Below are 23,318 nucleotides of genomic sequence, written 5' to 3'. Positions count from 1 at the left end.
GCCACATATAGCCATCTTGGGAATGTTAATGCATTAATAGATATGAACCATTGTAAACATTCTATATTTTATTTTGTTTTATTTTTAAGATTTATTTGAGAAAGAGAGAGAGAGTGCAAAGGTCAGAAGGAGAGGGAGAAAATCTCAAGCAGACTTCCTGCTAAGCACAGAACCTGACATGGGTCTCAATCTCATGACTCTTGAAATCATGACTCAAGCCAAAAATCAAGTCTGATGCTTAACCAGCTGAGCTGTCCACATGCCCCTATATTCTATATTAAAGCAAATTCAGTGGCAGAATATTAAAGATGAAGTGGAATCAAATGCTCAGCAATATTATTGAGCCACTATAGAGGTTTATACTGTGATTCAAGTGTTTAGATTCAAGTTCTTTGAAAAGTACCACAGCCCCTCCTTTCATGGGCCTCATAGACTATGTTTTGAAATATAAATACCACAGGTAATGGAGTACTCACTCAGTTGTGTCAGAACTGCCCCTCTGTGTCAAGTCTAGCATGTTCCTTCAATACTACACTAAAACATCCTCTCAAAACCCACAGAAGTTTCTCTCCTACTAGTGTCCCTGCCTTGCCTTATCCCTTACCATTTCAACATGACCTGACTCTTGGAACTTACCCCTGTTCCCAGAGCTGTGTTTTATTCCTCCTTTGGGCTTTAGGATTTCAGTGATTTGCTTAAGAGTTGGATATCATTTTTAAAAACCTCATTATCATTGTTGGTTAATCTTTAAAACTATTTCATTTGCATTAAATAAGCCCCAAATGCTGGTTACATATACAAAACATTTAAAAATGCCACCTGGCAGAGGAATCTATTGATACCTTAAGAAGGTATAAACATTTAATCAAATCAAATAATAAAATTATTCTTTTTATACAAAGGAAAATTCTGCCTTAAAATATTACTAAAATGTCCTTACAAAAAGTCTTAAAATGTGACAAAAAGTCCAAACTAGGGTATGAGGCAGTTATAGAGGTAGAGATAAAGACTGCAATAAAGAATTATGTACATTAGATTGATTGCTTAATAATAAGCAAGCAAATTCTGGAAAGAGAATATTTTTTTAAATGTTATTTATTTATTCATGAGAGATCAGAGAGAGAGAGAGAGAGAGAGAGGCAGAGACACAAGCAGAGGGAGAAGCAGGCTCCATGCAGGGAGCCTGACGTGGGACTCGATCCCGGGACTCCAGGATCATGGCCTGGGTTGAAGGTGGCGCTAAACCGCTGAGCCACCGGGGCTGCCCTGGAAAGAGAATCTTAAATCTAGTGAGAATTTCCAATAGATATAAACATTAGACTGTAAATTACCTTATTTTTATAATCTAGAAAATTTAACTGTATAACTTTATTAAATTTTATTAAAAGATTCTTATCTTGGCCTCAAATACTGTATGCCATAATTATTATTCCAGTGCTTAGTATTTTCAGTCTTGAGCAAAAATTATTATTAACCATATTCTAAAGTGTTCTTCCTTGATATCCCTGAAAAATAATGTAAGTGTAATATCATCAGTTTATTACAAATATAAGATAAAAGAATAGAATAATCGTTATTGCTAGATATTTATATGCAGCAATTTCTAACTTATAACGATTGATATAAATCAATTTTGTTCCTGAAAACACTGATGAAGGAAACTGAACATGACACAAAGAAATGGAAAAACATTCCATGGTCATGGAAGAACAAATATTGTTAAAGTGTCTATACTATCCAAAGCAACCCACATATTTAATGCAATCCCTATCAAAATTCCAACAGTATTTTTCACAGAGCTAGACCAAAGAATCTTAAAATTTGTATGGAACCGCAAAAGGCCCCAAATAGCCAAAGCAATCTTGAAAAAGAAAAGCAAAGCTGGAGGCATAATTCCTGACTTCAAGTTATATTACAAAGCTGTAATGATCAAGACAGTATGGTACTGGCACAAACACAGACATCAAGATCATTGGAACAGATTAGAAAACTCAGAACTAAACTCACAATTACATGGTCAATTAATCTTTGACAAAGTAGGAAAGAATATCCAATGGAAAAAAGTCTCTTCAACAAATGGTGTTGGGAAAACTGGACAGCTACATGCAAAAGAATGAAATAGGACCACTTTCGTACACCAGACACAAAAATAAGTTCAAAAGCGAGACCTGACAGTATAAAATTCTTAAAGAGGAACACAGGCAGTAACCTATTTGACATCATCTATCGCAACTTCTTACTAGATCTGTCCCCTGAGGCAAAGGAAACAAAAACAAAAATAAACTAGTGAAAGTATATCAAGGTAAAAAGCTTCTGCACAATGGAGACAATCAACAAAGCTAAAAGGGAACCTTCAGAATGGGAGAAGATACTCACAAATGACATATCTGATAAAGGTTTGGTATCCAAAATCTGTAAAAAAAAACTTATCGAACTTAGCACTACCAAAGCAAATAATCCAGTTATGAAATGGACAGAAGACATGAATAGACATTTTTCCAAAGAAGAAATAGAGATGGTTGGTTAACAGACAAACAAAAAGATGCTCAACATCACTCATCATCAGGGAAATATAAATCAAAACTACAATGAGATATCACCCCACACCTGTCAGAATGGCTAAAATTAACAACATGGGAAACAACAGGTGTTGGCAAGGATATGGAGAAAGGGGAACCCTCTTACACTGCTATTAGGAATGCAAACTAGTATAAGCCACTCCGGAAAATGGTATGGAGGTGCCTCAAAAAGTTAAAAATAGAACTACCCTATAATCCAGCAATTGCACTACTAGATATTTACCCAAAGGATACAAAAATACTGATTTGAAGAGATACATGCACCCTAGTATTTACAGCAGCATTATCAACAATAGCGAAATATGGAAAGAGCCTAAATGTCCATCGATTAATGAATGCATGAAGAAGAAGTAGTATATGTACACAATGGAATATTACTCAGCCATCAAAAAGAATGAACTCTTGCCATTTGCAACAACATGGATGGAGCTACTGTGTATTGTGTGAAGCAAAATAAGTCAGAGAAAGATGAATACCAAATGGAATTTAAGAAACAGAACTAATGTACAAGGGGTTGGGGGGAGAAGAGAGCCAAACCAGAAAATAGACTTAATTATAGAGAACAAAGTGATGGTTACTAGAGTGGAAGTAGGTGGGAGGATGTGTTGAATAGGTGATGGATATTAAGAATGCATTTGTGATAAACACCAGGTGTTTTATGGAAGTGATGAATCACTAAACTCTACACCTGAAACTAATAATACACTGTCTGTTAACTAGTGGAATTTAAGTAAAAACTTGGAAAAAGAAATAAATCAATTGTGATCCTGAAATGAATCAAATAATTTTATTTTTATTTTTTTATTTATTTTTATTTTTTAAAAGATTTATTTATTTATTGAATTTTCTTTTAAAAACCATTCACTTTTTATGTGTGTTTCTGGGCTTTTTTTTTTTTTTAAGCAATGTCAACAAATCTCAGAGTATTGAAGGAACAGGGCATGGTCACTATTTGAAGAGTAAAAAGTAAACATTCTTTTTTTTTTTAAAGATTTTATTTATTTGAGAGAGAGAGAGAGATAATGAGAGCAGGAGGAGAGGCAGAGGGAGAAGGAGAAGCAGACTCTGTGCTGAGCAGGGAGCCTGACTAGGGGCTCAATCCTAGGACCCTGAGATGGTTACCTGAGCTGAAGGCAGATGCTTAACCAGTTGAGCCACTCAGGAGCCCCAAAAGTAAACATTCTTTTTTTTAATGCAGAAATTACTTTTATTATGTTAAAGTATTCCTTAATGGATTGGCAATTATTCATGTGAAGGAGAGTTCAGAAATCAGATTTATGACTGTATTAGCCTTGTCCTTGATTAGAGATTTATGAATTCTACAAAAAATATTTTTCCCTAGAGAGAAGGTTACTCTAGAAGTTGTAGTAGAGAAGGTCTAAGAGGCTGTGAACTTGGAAGAGTATCTCCCTGCTTGTCTGACTGTTCCAGTTGGACCACAAGACTTCAGTACAAGGGTGGACATGTTTTCTCTGTTGAATTTAAAGCTTTATGGGATCCCTGGGTGGCGCAGCGGTTTAGTCGCCTGCCTTTGGCCCAGGGCGCGATCCTGGAGACCCGGGATCGAATCCCACATCGGGCTCCCGGTGCATGGAGCCTGTTTCTCCCTCTGCCTGTGTCTCTGCCTCTCTTGCTCTCTCTGTGTGACTATCATAAATAAATAAAAATTAAAAAAAAATAAAGCTTTACAACAGTTTGAATGCTCTTTCCTGCGTGCAACAGGTCAAAGGCTTCATTAATTTGGTCAAAAGGCAGACTGTGAGTCACAAATTCATCAACTTTTATCTTTTTGGATATATAGTCAGACACCAACTTTGGAACACTTTCCACACTCTTCCATCCTCCAAAGGCAGTGCCTTTTCATACAGGGCCCGTTACCAGCTGAAATGGGCGAGTGGTGATTTCTTCACCTGAAGCAGCTACTCCAACTATGACACTGACACCCTAGCCTTTGTGGCAGGCCTCTAGCGCTGCTCTCATGACTTTCACGTTACCAATACACTCAAAGGAATAGTCCACTCTCCTGTCAATCATTTCAATGAGCACTTCCTGGATGGGTTTACTGAAGTCCTGGGGATTAATACATTCAGAGGCTCCAGCCACCTTACAGCTCATGATAGTCGCCAATCCAACTCCTCCTAGGCCAAAGACGGCACAAGTAGAGCCAGGCTCCATCCACCTTGGCAGTGTTCAGAGCCAGCACCATAACCAGTTGAAATGCCACAACCTAGAAGTCAGACTATCCAAAGGTGCTAAAGGATCAATTTTAGCAACAGAGATATCAGCCACAACTGTATATTCAGAAAATGTGCTGGTTCCCATGTAATGTAAAATTGTCTTTCCTTTGCAAGTAAATCTGCTAGTACCATCTGGCATTAATCCTTTTTCCCTGTGTAACTCTTATCTTTTGGCAAAGGTTTGTTTTAGGATTTAGACAAAATTTGCATTCTCCACATTGTGGGATGTAAAGTGGGATGACAGTGTCACCTGCCTTCAGCTTAGTAACTCCTTCGCCAACACTTTCCACAATTTCAACACCTTCATGTCCCAGGATCACTGGAAAACTCCCTTCGGGATCAGCCCCACTCAGGGTATAGGCATCGGTGTGGCAAACTGCAGTGGCAATAATCTTAATTCGAACTTCATGAGCCTTTGAGGGTGCCACCTCTACGTCTTTTTTTTTTTTTAATTTTTATTTATTTATGATAGTCACACACAGAGAGAGAGAGAGAGAGGCAGAGACATAGGCAGAGGGAGAAGCAGGCTCCATGCACCGGGAGCGCGACGTGGGATTTGATCCCGGGTCTCCAGGATCGCTCCCTGGGCCAAAGGCAGGCGCCAAACTGCTGCACCACCCAGGGATCCTCACCTCTACCTCTTCTATAGAGAGAGGCTTTCTTGCCTCCCAGGCAACTGCAGCCTTGCACTTGATAACCTGGTTTGCTATGTCCTCTGATTTGGGTCAAAAAGTAAACATTCTTATTAGAGATATCATATACTGACTTTCTTCAGAGTCGGATTTTAACAACTGAATTTATCAAATGTTCATTATTTGTCAAGGTAATGCATAAAATGCAAAACAAAATTAGATCTTGTGTGACTTTTTATTTTGTATTGTCTTTCTGTTTAATTACTGATCAATCTATAAAGTGGATTAAATGTTAAGAGTTTTAATTATGGTATGTAAGACTTAAGAGTCAAAAGTGGTATCATTTCTGTAAGAGAAAAGAAATGGAATTTATAGTTACACTGAAATTTAGATTGCAAAATTCTACTTCCTTTATGCTATTTTTGTTTCTTATTTTTTTAAAGTCAAGGTTTTAACATGTTTCATACAAAATGCAGAAAATACAAACAGCAATAATAAAATAAAAATTATCTATAGCCTTACCACTATTGAAGCCCAATCATTGTTAAGATTCTGAGATATTTTTTCTGTATTTTTAAAGTAAAATTGTAATTGTGGGTGTGTGTGTAATTTAGGATCCTGATGTTTAACTTTATTGTTTGTTGATAAGTTTTTTCCCCAATATTATTTCATAGTTTTCATACCCATTATATCCTTAATAGATACATATCATGTATTCTCAGTAGTTTCTTTCTTCCCTCCCTCCCTCTCCCTCCCTCCCTTCCTTCCTCTTTCTTTCCTTTTTCCTTTTCTTTCTTTTCTTTCTTTCTTTTCTTTTCTTTTCTTTTCTTTTCTTTTCTTTTCTTTTCTTTCTTTTCTTTTCTTTTCTTTCTTTTCTTTTCTTTTCTTTCTCTTTTTTCTTTTCTTTTTTTCTTTTCTTTCTTTCTTTCTTTCTTTCTTTCTTTCTTTCTTTCTTTCTTTCTTTCCTTTCTTCTTTCTTCTCTCTCTCTCTCTTTCTCTCTTTCTCTCCTATAGTTCTCCAATGATTATCTTCATGTATAAAAAAGGTCCAACTTTTATTTCTCATTTGGAGAATTCAAGGTCAATGCATGTAAATCTTATTTAGACTCTTGGTAAATACTGTCATTTTTCAGGTGCCTCAGTGGCTCACTCAGTTGAGTGTCTAAATCTTGGTTTCAGCTCAGTTCATGATCTCAGAATCATGAGATTGATTCCCACACTGGACTCTGTGTTCAGTGTAGTGTCTGCTTGAGATTCTCTCTCTCTCTCTCTCTCCCTCTGCTCCTCCACTCATGCTTTAAGTAAATAAGTAAGTAAGTAAATAAATAAATAAATAAATAAAATTTTAGAATAATAAAACATTGTTAATTTTATTTTACATAAAGATTGGACCAAATTGAATTCTCATAGTATATATGAGAACAGTTGTTTTGTCATGTTGTAACTAGGATTGGAAATTACCTGTTTTTTGTTGATGTTGTTGCTAATTTGAAGTTAAAAATATCTTACTTTGGGGTGCCTGGCTTGGTCAGTTAAGTGTCTGCCTTTGGTTTGGGTCATGATCCCAGGGTGCTATGATCGAGCCCCACATTGGGCTCCCTGCTCCACGGTGAGCCTGCTTCCCTCTTCCTCTGCCTGCTGCTCCCCCTACTTGTGCTCTCTCTGTCAAATAAGTAAATAAATAAAATCTTAAAAAAAACAATCTCACTTCAATCTGCCCATAGCACTTTGTATTTCCATTGCATTAATCATTTTAAATAACTTTTGTTTGTTCTTGTTCATTTTATTAAGAAGAAAACTATTTTCAGAAGCTACATATAATACACATTATTTGGAATTTTCAATTACTTATAATTAAAAACACAGCTAAATAAAATATGCTCTTTCCTAGAATAAATGTTTAATTTGCCTTCTTAACATATATGCTGCTTTTTGGCAGTACTTAGCTGTTGGTAGAAGATATATTTTATTTATATGAAGCCTTTTCACCATTGTAGAAATGGATTTTTCATTTTAAAATTTAAAGTCAGTTTTCTCTTGAGGTTAGAAGCAGCTATAGCCTAAAAAGAAATGAACTCTAAAAAGAGTTCATCTATAATTTCAATTGAGCATAGGATTGTATAATGCAGGTTGTGGCATAATTCAAGAAGTTGTTTTTTGAGAGTAAAGTAGTAATACTTTACTAAGTATTCAACTTCTACACTTAGATGTATATTGTAATTTCCAGCATTAAAATACTTCATCTACAGATACATGGAAGCCTCACTACGTTGAGTGTCTTACTCTTGGTTTCGGCTCAGATCATGATCCCAGGGTTGTAGGATCAAGCCCCACTTTGGGCTCAGGTTCATTGTGGAGTCTACTTGAGATTCTTCTTTCTTCTCTGCCTGTCTCCCTCTACCCCTCTCCCTGCTCATTCTCTCTCTCTCTCTCTCTCTCATAAATAAGTAAAATCTTTAAAATGAAATACTTCATCTATCTTGTGCTTTCCTTTAATTTTTTTTTAGGCAGTTACAGATTATACTAGGAAGTCTGCTATAAAATCATATCTGTTCATTCTAAATATTCCCTGAGGGTTTTAGTATTTTGGATTTTATTAACCAGGTAGGGTTAAGACAACATATGGTACTGTGTTTAGTTGCTTTTCCACATTAATCAGGGCTGGTCAGAGCTCTAAGGAGGATTGAAGAGGCCAGTCTGCCAAAATGCCTAACCCCCTACCTCTTCAGATCTTCTCTTACTTGGCCAGATTTCCTACATTAGAGTCACTGCTTTGGGTAGAACACAAAGTAGAGATGATGTGTATCCAACATCCTGATAAAATAAATTCATTGTTTACCTGGTAATGGAGGTAATCCATTATCATTGCCTAGATTGTCAGATCATCTTTTGGGAGTATACTCTCTTTTAAAAACAATTAGTGTTTCTGGTAGAAGATAAAACATTTTCCATTATATTATGTGATTTCAAAAAAATATATATATATTTTTTTGGTTTTTTATTTACTGTGATGTAGGAGAGGTGATTGAGATTACTTTTTATTTAGAGTTGGTTTAGAAAGCACATAAATGACATAGAGCAGGGGCTTTGGAATTCTGTTTTTGCCATTTACAAGTTGTTTTAACATTGGACAAAATATCTTTTCTCTAGGAGCTTTTATGATCTCCTTTGTAAAATGAAAAAAGTAACACTCCATCTACTTGACAGGATTTTTGTGATAGCCAAATGACATACTTGAGAGTAAAAGTACTCCATAGATTGTTATATCTTATTTATAAGGGCAAATATTTTGAATTTATATATAAATATTTTTTTACAATTTAAGCTAAAAATATTTCTTAAACAACTTTGTTCTATGTTATCAGATATTTTAAAACTTGCTTTTTTTGAAGAGGATTGCAAATAACAATTTTATAGGCTATTCTTTGTAAAAGAAATGAATGTTCATTGTGGAAAACAGAGATAAAAAATTTTATTAAAAATTACTCATAGCCCCACTATTCAGAAATACCTCATGATTCTCCTTAAAGTAGTAATTGGGGTTGTGGTTTTTGAAACATATTCTCTATGTTGCTGACATGTAAACATTATGGAGGTTTTTCTTGAGATTTTTTTTTAATCTGAATTTTTGTATCTCTTTGTTGAAGACCATAAAAAATGTCTGCAAAACTTTAATCTAGACATTTCTAATCCTATATCTTTGGTCTTAAGTATGATTCGTCTGTCCTTGTGGGAATGAGACTTAGCTGCCTATGTTTTATAAAAGAAAAATTCAATTTATCACTATGACTACATCCAGTAATCCACCTGGTTCATTGCCAACTTTTTACCACTTAACTGAGGCTGAATTAGACTAATAGTTTTGTGCACTGAACAGTGAGACTTTCAGCTCCTTATAATGATTCATGTGTTACAGCTGCAGTCCACGCTCATTAATAACATCTGACTTTTCATTGAACCACAGAGCTTCCTTTCCTCTCAAGTAATCTTTTGATAAAATTTCAACTTTTCAGTTTTATGGATGAACATGTGAAAGTTAATGAAATTCATTGACTTGAAGAAATCATTATTTAGGGCAGGTTAGACTGAGAAAATTAATTGTTTTTAATGTTTACTAGGATTCACATTTAGGAAATACTATATACTTTCACTGGAAAAATATGTTTTTCACATTTACAAAGAAATGTTCATGTTTATTTTTTTTATTTATTTTTTTTAATTTATTTTTTATTGGTGTTCAATTTACTAACATACAGAATAACCCCCAGTGCCCGTCACCCATTCACTCCCACCCCCCACCCTCCTCCCCTTCTACCACCCCTAGTTCGTTTCCCAGAGTTAGGAGTCTTTACGTTCTGTCTCCCTTTCTGATATTTCCCACATATTTCTTCCCCCTTCCCTTATATTCCCTTTCACTATTATTTATATTCCCCAAATGAATGAGAACATATAATGTTTGTCCTTCTCCGACTGGCTTACTTCACTCAGCATAATACCCTCCAGTTCCATCCACGTTGAAGCAAATGGTGGGTATTTGTCATTTCTAATAGCTGAGTAATATTCCATTGTATACATAAACCACATCTTCTTTATCCATTCATCTTTCGTTGGACACCGAGGCTCCTTCCACAGTTTGGCTATCGTGGCCATTGCTGCTATAAACATCGGGGTGCAGGTGTCCCGGCGTTTCATTGCATCTGTATCTTTGGGGTAAATCCCCAACAGTGCAATTGCTGGGTCGTAGGGCAGGTCTATTTTTAACTGTTTGAGGAACCTCCACACAGTTTTCCAGAGTGGCTGCACCAGTTCACATTCCCACCAACAGTGTAATAGGGTTCCCTTTTCTCCACATCCTCTCCAACATTTGTTGTTTCCTGCCTTGTTAATTTTCCCCATTCTCACTGGTGTGAGGTGGTATCTCATTGTGGTTTTGATTTGTATTTCCCTGATGGCAAGTGATGCAGAGCATTTTCTCATGTGCATGTTGGCCATGTCTATGTCTTCCTCTGTGAGATTTCTCTTCATGTCTTTTGCCCATTTCATGATTGGATTGTTTGTTTCTTTGGTGTTGAGTTTAATAAGTTCTTTATAGATCTTGGAAACTAGCCCTTTATCTGATACGTACATTTGCAAATATCTTCTCCCATTCTGTAGGTTGTCTTTGAGTTTTGTTGACTGTATCCTTTGCTGTGCAAAAGCTTCTTATCTTCATGAAGTCCCAATAGTTCATTTTTGCTTTTGTTTCTTTTGCCTTCGTGGATGTATCTTGCAAGAAGTTACTATGGCCGAGTTCAAAAAGGGTGTTGCCTGTGTTCTTCTCTAGGATTTTGATGGAATCTTGTCTCACATTTAGATCTTTCATCCATTTTGAGTTTATCTTGGTGTATGGTGCAAGAGAGTGGTCTAGTTTCATTCTTCTGCATGTGGATGTCCAATTTTCCCAGCACCATTTATTGAAGAGACTGTCTTTCTTCCAATGGATAGTCTTTCCTCCTTTATCGAATATTAGTTGCCCATAAAGTTCAGGGTCCACTTCTGGATTCTCTATTCTGTTCCACTGATCTATGTGTCTGTTTTTGTGCCAGTACCACACTGTCTTGATGACCACAGCTTTGTAGTACAACCTGAAATCTGGCATTGTGATGCCCCCAGATATAGTTTTCTTTTTTAAAATTCCCCTGGCTATTCGGGGTCTTTTCTGATTCCACACAAATCTTAAAATAATTTGTTCTAACTCTCTGAAGAAAGTCCATGGTATTTTGATAGGGATTGCATTAAACGTGTATATTGCCCTGGGTAACATTGACATTTTCACAATATTAATTCTGCCAATCCATGAGCATGGAATATTTTTCCATCTCTTTGTGTCTTCCTCAATTTCTTTCAGAAGTGTTCTATAGTTTTGAGGGTATAGATCCTTTACATCTTTGGTTAGGTTTATTCCTAGGTATCTTATGCTTTTGGGTGCAATTGTAAATGGGATTGACTCCTTGATTTCTCTTTCTTCAGTCTCATTGTTAGTGTATAGAAATGCCACTGACTTCTGGGCATTGATTTTGTATCCTGCCACGCTACCAAATTGCTGTATGTGTTCTAGCAATCTTGGGGTGGAGACTTTTGGGTTTTCTACGTAGAGTATCATGTCATCGGCGAAGAGGGAGAGTTTGACTTCTTCTTTGCCAATTTGAATGCCTTTAATGTCTTTTTGTTGTCTGATTGCTGAGGCTAGGACTTCCAGTACTATGTTGAACAGCAGTGGTGAGAGTGGACATCCCTGTCTTGTTCCTGATCTTAGGGGAAAGGCTCCCAGTGCTTCCCCATTGAGAATGATATTTGCTGTGGGCTTTTCGTAGATGGCTTTTAAGATGTCGAGGAATGTTCCCTCTATCCCTACACTCTGAAGAGTTTTGATCAGGAATGGATGCTGTATTTTGTCAAATGCTTTCTCTGCATCCAATGAGAGGATCATATGGTTCTTGGTTTTTCTCTTGCTGATATGATGAATCACATTGATTGTTTTATGGGTGTTGAACCAGCCTTGTGTCCCAGGGATAAATCCTACTTGGTCATGGTGAATAATTTTTTTAATGTACTGTTGGATCCTATTGGCCAGTATCTTGTTGAGAATTTTTGCATCCATGTTCATCAGGGATATTGGTCTGTAATTCTCCTTTTTGGTGGGGTCTTTGTCTGGTTTTGGAATTAAGGTGATGCTGGCCTCATAGAACGAATTTGGAAGTACTCCATCTCTTTCTATCTTTCCAAACAGCTTTAGGAGAATAGGTATGGTTTCTTCTTTAAACGTTTGATAAAATTCCCCTGGGAAGCCATCTGGCCCTGGACTCTTGTGTCTTGGGAGGTTTTTGATGACTGCTTCAATTTCCTCCCTGGTTATTGGCCTGTTCCGGTTTTCTATTTCTTCCTGTTCCAGTTTTGGTAGTTTGTGGCTTTCCAGGAATGCGTCCATTTCTTCTAGATTGCCTAATTTATTGGCGTATAGCTGTTCATAATATGTTTTTAAAATCGTTTGTATTTCCTTGGTGTTGGTAGTGATCTCTCCTTTCTCATTCATGATTTTATTAATTTGAGTCTTCTCTCTCTTCTTTTTAATAAGGCTGGCTAATGGTTTATCTATCTTGTTAATTCTTTCAAAGAACCAACTCCTGGTTTTGTTGATCTGTTCCACAGTTCTTCTGGTCTCGATTTCGTTGAGTTCTGCTCGAATCTTTATTAACTCCCTTCTTCTCTTGGGTGTAGGATCTTTTTGCTGTTTTTTCTCTAGCTCCTTTATGTGTAAGGTTAGCTTTTGTATTTGAGTTCTTTCCAGTTTTTGAATGGATGCTTGTATTGCGATGTATTTCCCCCTTAGGACTGCTTTTGCTGCATCCCAAAGATTTTGAACGGTTGTATCTTCATTCTCATTAGTTTCCATGAATCTTTTTAATTCTTCCTTAATTTCCTGGTTGACCCTTTTATCTTTTAGCAGGATGGTCCTTAACCTCCACGTGTTTGAGGTCCTTCCAAACTTCTTGTTGTGATTTAGTTCTAATTTCAAGGCATTATGGTCTGAGAATATGCAGGGGACAATCCCAATCTTTTGGTATCGGTTCAGACCCGATTTGTGACCCAATATGTGGTCTATTCTGGAGAAAGTTCCATGTGAGAAGAATGTGTATTCAGTTGAGTTTGGATGTAAAGTTCTGTAGATATCTGTGAAATCCATCTGGTCCAGTGTATCATTTAAAGCTCTCGTTTCTTTGGAGATGTTGTGCTTAGAAGACCTATCGAGTATAGAAAGAGCTAGATTGAAGTCACCAAGTATAAGTGTATTATTATCTAAGTATTTCTTCACTTTGGTTAATAATTGATTGATATATTTGGCAGCTCCCACATTCGGGGCATATATATTGAGGATTGTTAAGTCCTCTTGTTGAATAGATCCTTTAAGTATGATATAGTGTCCCTCTTCATCTCTCACTACAGTCTTCGGAGTAAATTTTAGTTTATCTGATATAAGGATGGCTACCCCTGCTTTCTTTTGAGGACCATTCGAATGGTAAATGGTTCTCCAACCTTTTATTTTCAGGCTGTAGGTGTCTTTCTGTCTAAAATGAGTCTCTTGTAGACAGCAAATAGATGGGTCCTGCTTTTTTATCCAGTCTGAAACCCTGCGCCTTTTGATGGGGTCATTAAGCCCGTTCACATTCAGAGTTACTATTGAGAGATATGAGTTTAGTGTCATCATGATATCTATTCAGTCCTTGTTTTTGTGGACTGTTCCACTGAACTTCTTCTTAAAGGGGAATTTTAAGAGTCCCCCTTAAAATTTCTTGCAGAGCTGGTTTGGAGGTCACATATTCTTTTAGTTGCTGCCTGTCTTGGAAGCTCTTTATCTCTCCTTCCATTTTGAATGAGAGCCTTGCTGGATAAAGTATTCTTGGTTGCATGTTCTTCTCATTTAGGACCCTGAATATATCCTGCCAGCCCTTTCTGGCCTGCCAGGTCTCTGTGGAGAGGTCTGCTGTTACCCTAATACTCCTCCCCATAAAAGTCAGGGATTTCTTGTCTCTTGCTGCTTTAAGGATCTTCTCTTTATCTTTGGAATTTGCAAGCTTCACTATTAAATGTCGAGGTGTTGAACGGTTTTTATTGATTTTAGGGGGGGATCTCTCTATTTCCTGGATCTGAATGCCTGTTTCCCTTCCCAGATAGGAAAGTTTTCAGCTAGAATTTGTTCAAATACATATTCTGGCCCTCTGTCCCTTTCGGCGCCCTCGGGAACCCCAATTAAACGTAGGTTTTTCTTTCTCAGGCTGTCGTTTATTTCCCTTAATCTATCCTCATGGTCTTTTAATTGTTTGTCTCTTTTTTCCTCAGTTTCCCTCTTTGCTATCAATTTGTCTTCTAGGTCACTCACTCGTTCTTCCACCTCGTTAACCCTCGTCGTTAGGACTTCTAGTTTGGATTGCATCTCATTCAATTGATTTTTAATTTCTGCCTGATTAGCTCTAAATTCTGCAGTCATGAAGTCTCTTGAGTCCTTTATGCTTTTTTCTAGAGCCACCAGTAGCTGTATAATAGTGCTTCTGAATTGGCTTTCTGACATTGAATTGTAATCCAGATTTTGTAACTCTGTGGGAGAGAGGACTGTTTCTGATTCTTTCTTTTGAGGTGAGGTTTTCCTTCTAGTCATTTTGCTCAGTGCAGAGTGGCCAAAAGCAAGTTGTATTGGGAAAAAGAGAAAAAGAGAGGAGAGAAAGAAGGAAAGAAAAGAGAAAGAGAAAAAAAAGGGAAGAAAAAAACGAAAAAAAAAAAAGAAGAAAAAGAGAAAGAAAAAGAAAAGGAGAAAAAAACGGGGGGGTGGGGGAAGAAAACAAATCAAAAAGCAAAACAAAACAAACAAACAAACAAAAAAGAACCACCGGGGAGTATCTTCTGATTCTGTGTACTTTAAGTCCTTTGGCTTCTCCTGGAAGTTGTCCGTCTAGCTGGTGTTCTGGGGGAGGGGCCTGTTGTGCTGATTTTCAGGTGTTAGCACTTGGGGGAGCTGCTGTGCCCCTGCCTGGTGCAGGGCTCAGTGGGGGTTGTTTACCCCGTGAGGCTGCAGGAGGAACAGCCCCAGTGGCGGGGCCAGCTCTGGAAACCTGGATTCAGCTCCGGCAGGAACTCCGTCTGCAGGGCCTGGAGGCTCCGGGCGGGGCCGCTGATCTGCTCAGCTCGGGGCAGGAGCGTCCTTGCTGTCCTGGGCCCTCCCGGCCTCTGCCTGTCCCGGGGGGAGGCCGGATCCTGGGCTGTGTCCCGGCGCCCTGTGCTCCGGGGCCTGCGCTGGTGGATTCGCGCTCCCGGGCCGCGCAACCCCCTCCGCGGAGCCGCCGCCCGAGCCCCTCCGAGCTGCTCCTGGAACCGCGCAGCCCCCTCCGCACGGAGCCTCTTCCTCTGCCCGAGCCCCTCCGAGCTGCTCCCGGGGCCGTGCAGCCCCCTTCGCGGAGCCGCCGCCCGAACCCCTCCGAGCTGCTCCGGGTCCCTCCGGGTCCCGCCGGGTCCCGCCGTGCGCGCTGCAGCCCTTAGGGAGCTCCGCGCACTCCCCTGGGGCGCAGGTGTCTGTTAGTGTCCCCGGGAGCCCGAGGGCATCCCCGCCCTCCTGGGTCCTGCTCCAACTCCCTGCGAGCCCCTTTCCGCCCGGGAAGGTCGGTGCAGCTCCTGCTCCTCCGGGCCGGGGCTCTCCTGTCCTGGGGACACTCGCCCCGGCCTCAGCCCGGCTCCTCGCGGGGCCCCTCCCCCTTGGAGGCCTTTGTTTCTTTACTTCTTTTTCCCCGTCTTCCTACCTTGATAGAAGCGCGAACTCTTCTCACTGTTGCATTCCAGGTGTTCTCTCTTTAATTCTCAGGCAGAATTCATAGATTTTCAGGATGATTGGAAGGTTTTCTAGGTAATTTGGTGGAGACAGGTGATTTGGATACCCTACTCTTCCGCCATCTTGCTCCTCCCGAAATGTTCATGTTTAAAACAGTTTTTTTAATGCAGAATAGAAACTTCCCCAATATGTTATATTCTAGAATTTTTGCTCTACATAAACCAAAATTGACTTTTGCCATTGTAGGAGTATTTATGGATATTAATTTATCTTGCATCTACCCACTTTGCTGTTATGTTATGTGAACATGATATGAGAGAAATTGACAATTGGTTCAAATCAAGAAGTAAGGAACCTAAAATACTCTGATTAATATCTCTGAAATATTCTATCTTAAAATAATAAGCTTATGTTATCGAAATATGTAATACATATGTAACATGTATACATTAATTAAAATTAGGGACTGTAAATTAACATCAGCAAGCAAAAGTTGTAATATTTCTCTGGCAAACATATGACAGTGAACTCAAATTTTATAACCAAAGGAAATTTGGTTAAAAATGGATGAGGAAATGATTGAAGATTGTTATTAGCTTTAAAGAAGTATAATATGGGTGTGTATAAATATTTTCATGAATTATGTTTATACTTTTTTAACAAATAATTTTGCCTTAAATAAATTAAAAGTGTATTTCCTTTGGTGTCACTAGTTTTGAATATGGGTCCCAATATGATCTTCACGAACACAGCAGATAAATCATTCTGATCTTAATGTTTATGATTGAGTGAAGAAAGTATAACTTCTTCCGTTTGCAATTTGACTTCTTTATTTATTTGGTAAAAATCACACTAAGCATTTGTGGTAGATCCTATGGATTGTTTTCTTAAACATGGATTCCAGCTTCTTAATTTTATGATTTCCAGTATTGCAGTAAATAGAGGATAAAATAAACAAAACAAAACACTGCCACATATATCCTTGGCTAAGTTTCCTTGGGTTCCTCCAGTCTGGTACACACACAAGAGACTTGAATTTAGAACTAAGTTGTTTGGATAGGGACCATAATTATTCTGTTCAGATGATGGTAGTGGCAGCATGGGTCCAAGCCACCAGCTTCCTAATGCAGCAACTTTTGTTAGTGGCAGGTGCAGCATCCCCAAACACAGTAAGTAGCAGTGGGACAATCCTTGGGTCTGGGAACTTTCTTAGACATCATACCTAGAACTACTCCTTTTCACTCAACAATTTTTAAACCAGAGTATCTAGTAATATGTCCCCTTCTGTATAGCAGGTTTCTGTAGTTCTGTAAGGGAGCCCTTAACACTGAAGAACCTTCCAATTTTAAGCTATTCAAGGGAATTTTGATAGCCCATTTCTGATGATGGGATGAATAGATGCTCCATATTTCCATTTGTTATTTAACCTATGATTTAGGTGAAAATTGCTAGCAGATAAGGTTCTGCTTTCTTTCTTTTTAAAAGATTTTATTTATTTACTCATGAGAGACACAGAGAGAGGCAGAGACATAGGCAGAGGGAGAAGCAGGCTCCCAATGGGGAGCCCAGTGTGGGACTCAATCCCAGGACCTCAGCATCATGACCTGAGCCAAAGGAGGATGCTCAACCACTGAGCCACCCAGGTACCCCCAAGGTTATGCTTTCTAATAGGTTTTTTGACAACAGAATTATTGAGGATATGAGGGGAAAATGTGTGTTCTTTTCTTTAAATGCTCTTTTTATAGAAAATAACAACTTTATTCAGTGACGCAGTAAAGGTAAACATACATACATTCTTAGAATCGTACATTATCTGTAATATTAGGGAAAATTAATGCTGCAAATCCAAAAATTATACATTTAAATAAGGTATGGTAGTGAATTTATATCACATCATTATTGCCTTTATCTGTTTAGTATGTAATTTATGATGATGTTCAGATGCCAATTCCTTTGTAAAGCCTTCTCTGCTCCTCTCATGCTTGCCTCTCTACCCAGTGAACACACATGCACACATATACCATTCCTGTATACCAATTCTGTATGTAATTCGTATTAGTACTTTGATCAAAGTTTGTGACATTTATTTATTCAGTCTTCCATTCTTAATCATGAGGTCATTGAGGGCTTTATTGTAATCTCTGAATCCATAGTATCTAGAATATTGTGGATGTTTAAAAAGTGTTGGCTGAACTGAACAGATAAGGCAATAGGGGAAGAGAAATGTGAAGAGGACAGCATTAGGGAACTACAGAGATTAACGGATGAGGAGTGTGGAGACCTATTGTTGCAGTTATCTATCACTGTAAAACAAACCACCTCACAATTTAATGACTTTATTTATTTTTATTTGTTTATTTTTTTAATGACTTTATTTATTTTTTACAAGATTTTCTTTATTTGACACAGAGAGAGAGAGACAGCATAAGTAGGCAAAGTGGCAGGCAGAGGGGAGGGGAGCAGGTTCCCTGCTGAGCAAAGAACCTAATGCAGGTCTTGATCTCAGGACCCTGGTATCATGACCTGAGCCAAAGGCAGATACTTAATAGAGCCACCCAGGTACTCCACAATTTAATGACTTTAAGCAACAATTGATTATTTTCCTAATTATGTAGGTTGATGTGCAGTTTCTTTATTTCATTGTTTTTGTTTGAGCCTGTAGAATAGCTGGAAGACCCAAAATAACTTTACTCATGCCTGTCATTTGGTGTTGGATTTTAGCTGGGCAAAAGATGATGGTAAACACTGATGATCTCTTAAGACCCTGTCTTGGAAGTTATGCAACCATGCTTCCACTGCTCTTTACTGATCAAAACAAGTCCCTGGTCAGCCCAGATTCAGGGTGAAGGTAAATAGGTATCACCTCTTAAGTGTATAGTAATAAAGTTGCATTGTAATAGAGATAGGAAATACTGTTGCTGCCATCTTTGAAATCACTCTCTGCTACATCTTTATTTTATTTCTATCTCCCCTTAGATGTGAAACATTTTATAGGTTTCAGTTTTCCCATCTTTATGATAATAGTATGGATTTGATAATACTAAATTTCCTTGGAGCTGTAGGACTAAATGACAGAATAATGTTTTTGTTAAAAAGGTTCATTATTGAAAATGGAACCAGATTTTATCATGTCTTTATTTCAACTGAAATCAGACCTTTCTTTTTAAGTATCTTGTGAGCTTCATGAAGCTTTGCAGACCAGTGGTACTCAAAGTGTGGTCTTCACACCACCATTATTAATATATTCTGGAATCTTTTTTTAAGAAATACAGTAATCCTCCTTTATCCTTGGTTTTGCTCTTATGGTTTCAATTACTTGCAGTCAACTATGATCCAGAAGCAGATGATCCTCTTTCTGAAGGAAGAGGATGGTCAGATGGTCAGTAGTAGTCTAATGCTACATCACAATGCCTACATCATTCACCTCACTTCACCTTATCATGTAGGCATTTTATCATCTTATATCATCACAAGAACAAGAAGAACAAGAAGGGTGAATACAGTATAGTAAGATATTTTGAGAGAGAGAGACCACATTCACATAACTTTTATTATAGCATATTGTTATAATTGTTCTATTTTATTATTAGTTACTGTTAATCTCTTACTGTGCCTCATTTATAAATTAAACTTTATTGCAAGTATGTATGTATAGGAAAAAACATAGTATATACAGGGTTTGGTACTATCTGCAGTCTCAGGAACCCACTGAGTGTCTGGGATCTTATCCCCAGCAGATGGGGGGGAACTACTGTACATATTAATGGACATTATTCACCCCAGAGCTACTGAATCAGAATCTGTGGAGTTGACCCAGGAATCTGGGTTTTGACTAGTTTTCCATGAAATTTTAATGCATACTAAAGGTAAGAAGTACTGATACAGGATATATCAAAAGTAAAAATTAAGCAGTAATGTAAAGCAAAGTAATACTGCTTATTTGTCATACATTTAGTCAAAAGAATTTGGTAGAAGTATGATTAAATTGCACAAATTCTCATCTCAGCCAACCACACTGGAGTTCTACTATTACAAATTCATTATTTGGGTTCAAATCTAAGAGTTTAATCTTAGAGGATAACCTCTCTAAGGAGAGGAAAAACATAAGCGAACATTAAAGCTATGGCAGAGGTAAGTTTTACTTCATTGTCTTTCTGAGAACCACATATCAAAATCTTAAGCCAAACACCAGACAATAAAATTTTATTTTGAAAACAATCTAATTTTAAAAGTTTAGTCCAAATTTCAAGTCTCCTTGAGAAAGAAGGAAGATCTACAATGGGATCTCTGGGAGTGGGGAAAAAGGTGTGGAGTAGTTGATAACTTGAGAGAGGAGTAAGGTGGTATAACCTAGGTAGGTGAGATGAAGAAAGTGGAAGATAAAAGATAAGAGCTATTCCTTCCTTCCTTTGGTCTGGGCCAGCCTTAAGGCCTGTTACAATATGGAGATGAGTTTTGAAGTTGCTCAAGAACAGTAGAAAAAATAAAAGAGAGGAAGAGATGAGAAAGGAAAAGGAAGGGAGTGTGAGAGAATATAAAGAGGAGTGTTTGGAGCTGTTTACAACAGCCAAGAGAAAAGAAGACAAGCAAATTATCCTAAAAAATAGGACCTCCTACCTATAGACCTCTGTGTAGACACTCTATCCATGGCCTAAATGTATTTTGGAGGCAGAAAAAAGATTCAAGTTTGAAAAATTCCCACATTGTTTTATTTAAAACTGAGTTACTTGTGCCCTAGCCCAGCTGCAAGGGAGGCTGGGACAAATTTTTGGGAACTCTACCCACAAGGAAGAAGAAAGGTGATTTAATTAATACACAGCTGTTTCTGCCACACAGATACAAGTAACATATGGTTAAAAAATGATTTATTTAAAATCTACCCTCGGAGCAAAGATGAACAACTTTAATGAAGTTAAAACAATAGTTATAACTGAAGTTTATAAAAGATTATGAATTTATCTGTGGTCACTCTGATATAAAATAAATGCATTGGTTTTCCTAAAAGTTTTCTTAATGTCAGCTTTAGTTGCATTTACTTTTCCAAGTGGAATATTATCAGTTGTTGACATAGCAAATTATGTAGGTCAGTGGCTTATAAGTTGTTATTTTTTAAGCCATTTTATATTAAATGTTAAAATAGTGTAACTAAGTAATCTAAAAAAAGAATGTTGATGGGAGCAAAAATTATTTAACAAAATATAATAATTAGACTTAAATCGAGAGGTAATTAAAATTTCAAAGCCTGATGCTGGCAAATTGGTTAAAAACGCAACACTACTAAGCAGATATTAAATATATTACTGAATGTTTAAGAAAATGATGGTATATTCAAGAGCTACCTTGCACTTTCTAGTTGTTTAGCCTTGAATAAATTACCTAGTATTCTAGGACTTGGTTTCCATATCTGTGAAATATGGAGGGGGTTGAAAATTTGGAATAATAAATTTCTAAAACCTTTTATAACTCCAAAGGTTTATTTAAAAAAATTTTTTTTAAAAGATTTTATTTTTTCGTTAATGAGAGACACAGAGAGAGATAGGCAGAGACACAGGCAGAGGAAGGAGCAGGCTCCTTACAGGAAGCCCAAAGTGGGACTCGATCCTGGGACTCTGGGATCATGCCCTGAGCTAAAGGCAGATGCTCAACTGCTGAGCCACCCAGGCATCCCAACTCTGAAGGTTTAAAAGGCACATTAGATTAACAGAAGTCTTAAAGTGTTTTGTCTATGTAAAAGTGTAGCAAAAATCTTCCCTTCATTATGACTAAACCAAAAACACTTCAGATATGTTGATATCTGTAGAATTCCCTTTCTTGAAAAGGAAGTGGAGTTACTGGAAGCAACTGTAAAGCTATAAAACTCTTAACATAGTGCTTAGTGCAAAAAGAGAACTCAATAAGTTAATTAATATTAGCCATTAGAAAACCATTTCAGAACACTTCATAAGCCTCAAGTCCAAAAAGTTCTTTCTTCTTCTTATCCTATCACATAAAAAATACTTTCAGATCATTTACCATTGGACTACAACTTTACATATAAATATATCCCAAGGGGTTAGGTTGCCAGGGAGGGAAGAGGAATATTTTACGTCTAATTTCAGAGCCCAGTTTCCAAGCTGTTCTTCTGTGATGACTTTTTCTAGCACCTTTGATGGTGCTTTGCACATAGATACTCTATAAATGTTGATTGATGTATTCTTGGCTTTTTTGCTTCTGTCTTGCTTTAAAATTTTTTTTGTAGGATTCAGTATTTGGATAGTTTACAGATATGGGTAGATATGGGTTTCAAGATGTTTCCAGTTATCCTTATCAGTATCATAAGCAGTTTTTGGCATGCTTGCTAATGCAGCATTGCTTGATTTCTTTCAACCAGTGTTTTATTTCTTTTGGTTATTGAATAGAGTTATCATTGAACCCCTCTTCTTTCTTGTTTCTAAATCCCATCAATGGCCAAATCTTGCTTTTTGTCTTTCAAATAGCTCTCAAATCTCGTGTCTCTCCATCTCTATTGTCAATACCCCAGTTAAAACTGCCCAGAATCACATCCTTGGACCTCAATGGTAACCTCCTAATAGATTCTCATATCACTCTTGCTTATCCCAGTATGGTGATTTTCCTCACAGTAGCAACAGTGATCAATTGAAAAATACAAATGGATTTTGGCTGTTCTGTTGAGCATCAGTCATAATTCAGACAAGAAACAGACTTCAGTTCAAATAGTTTAAATGCAGAGATTATAATGAAAGATTCACTTTGCATTGCAGTCATCGTTAATTAGTAGAAGATCCCGAGGAACATGAAGGTAGACAAATGTGGAAGTTGCTTACTATCCCTTCAGGTTGAAGGAGCAAGGGGAGGAGGTTGTATTATCAGAACTCGCTGAGAAGGTTCAGAGAGCTAGGACTATAATTGTGGAGAGACAAGCTATTACCAATGATACTGCTGTGAAACAAGAAGGAATTAACTTGATCTTCATTTCTTCTCCAGTCTCAGCTCTTTTGTCAATTGGCCAATTTAACTAGAAACCAGAGTGCAAGAACCTTGTATAATTTAGTTTACAGGTATCAGCCTAAAGGAGAACAGAGCTGAGCAGATACCATGAAGAATAAGCAGTGCACCTTAGCACCAAATCCTTAATCTGACTGCAGAACCTTGTAAGATCTGACCCTTTCCTACCTCATCAGACTCATCCTTAACTACTTTCCTTGTGTCATTGAGATTCAGCCATATTGGAATTTTTTGTTTTCTTGAATGTACTGTGCTTACTCCCACCTCAGTGTCTTTACACAATCTGTTTTCTCTAACTGATGAGTTCTGGCCCAATTTCACTTCATCAAAATTTAATCATCTTTCAGAGCTTAGCTCAAAAGACACTTCCTCAAGAAAGTTTTAATATCTTATGGTGAACAAAGAGTAAGCATGGTTATTGTTCTCCTGCGAAATCTGTTGTAGAGAGATGCCTGGGTGGCTCAGCGGTTAGGTGCCTGCCTTTGGCTCAGGTCGTGATCCTGTGAGGAGC

At 37.6% G+C, this 23,318-nt stretch overlaps 1 pseudogene; it reads right to left on the bottom strand.

Moving 5' to 3' along the window:
• Positions 1 to 3,929: 3,929 nt before the first annotated feature.
• LOC112670829 (alcohol dehydrogenase class-3-like) overlaps positions 3,930 to 23,318 on the bottom strand; it is a 39,924-nt pseudogene continuing 20,535 nt past the window's right edge.

The sequence above is a fragment of the Canis lupus genome, chromosome 14 (genome assembly GCF_003254725.2).
Source record: "Canis lupus dingo isolate Sandy chromosome 14, ASM325472v2, whole genome shotgun sequence".
In the NCBI taxonomy this organism is placed as follows: Eukaryota; Metazoa; Chordata; class Mammalia; order Carnivora; family Canidae; genus Canis; species Canis lupus.
Note: the sequence above shows the minus strand (reverse complement) of the source record. Positions and strands in the feature narration are given on the sequence as shown.